This window comes from Macaca mulatta, chromosome 12, assembly GCF_049350105.2.
Source record: "Macaca mulatta isolate MMU2019108-1 chromosome 12, T2T-MMU8v2.0, whole genome shotgun sequence".
In the NCBI taxonomy this organism is placed as follows: domain Eukaryota; kingdom Metazoa; phylum Chordata; class Mammalia; order Primates; family Cercopithecidae; genus Macaca; species Macaca mulatta.
Window position 1 is genome coordinate 78,374,199 of NC_133417.1, and position 1,101 is coordinate 78,375,299.

The 1,101-nt window shown below is 42.8% G+C and overlaps 1 pseudogene; it reads right to left on the reverse strand.

The window, feature by feature from the left end:
• Positions 1-203: 203 nt before the first annotated feature.
• On the reverse strand, positions 204-617 carry LOC114671480 (protein chibby homolog 1 pseudogene; annotated as a pseudogene).
• Positions 618-1,101: the final 484 nt, after the last annotated feature.

The following is a 1,101-nucleotide window of genomic DNA, read 5'->3' on the forward strand; positions in this document are numbered from 1 at the left end:
AGGGTATCAGTGCCTGTTGTCCCCATTATATGATACTGTCTCCAGGACCTAATTCGCTAGTGTGGCTAAAAAGTAAAAACAAACAACCCCTCCCCCCACAAAAAAACAAAACAGAACAAAACAAAACAAATTTAAAAAATCTGCTTAGCCACATCCTACTCCCCTGATCGGTGGCTTTCTCCCTGTTCTCCTAATGAATGTCTTTAGGGTCTTCCTTTTCTCCTCTGGCAGACACTCTTTCATTCATCCAATTCCTTCTCCATTAAAAGAGATTTAGCAGTGGTCTCTGAAAACATGTCTAGCAGGATGTCCACTTTCAGCTGCAAGAGACTGTTCTCTTCCTCCAGTTGCTGGTTCTGCCTGTGAAGGCACTGGGCCTCCCTCCGGTCCACACCTCCACTAATCCCTGTCTCTGCTATCCACTAGTCATTCTCAAACTTCAGGCTTTGTGTTTGCTTTTGTTTTATGAACCTTTTCCAGGTTCATAGTGGGAATTCCATAGTCCAGGCCCAGCTCCATCTCCTGGGTTGACTGATCCAAGGATTCAGGTTGGAGAGAGAAGCAGAATTCCAAGGAGGCATCTTCTTGGGACTAAACATATTCCCAAAGAGGGGCATCTTTGGCTTGATGATGGAAAAGCCAGTGCTCCCTTCTCCTGACATGTCCCAGAAGCCAGGGATACCTTAAGACTTCCTGCAAGGACCCTGTCCACGTCCCCATCACCCACTGTGACCATAGTCTGCCAGCCTTCCTCATGGATTATTCTAATTATTAATTGGGAATAAGTAAAGTGAATACAAAAGGTCTCCAGAAATGCTGGAGACACTGTTGTTGACTCTTCTTTTACTCTCATACCCACTTTTGGTCTCTCAGCAACTCTTACTAGCTCTAACTGAAGATTATGTTTATGTATGTGTGTGTGTGTATGTATATATATACAAAAAATAGTGATAAGAGCTATTATATATATAAGAACTAATACATATATATCCAAAATTCTGGCACTTTTCGCTACACCTTACCCCACTGCCACCTTCTTGGTCAAAGCCACATTTCTCACCTGGATTACTGTAGAATACATTATAGCAATACTGCAATTAC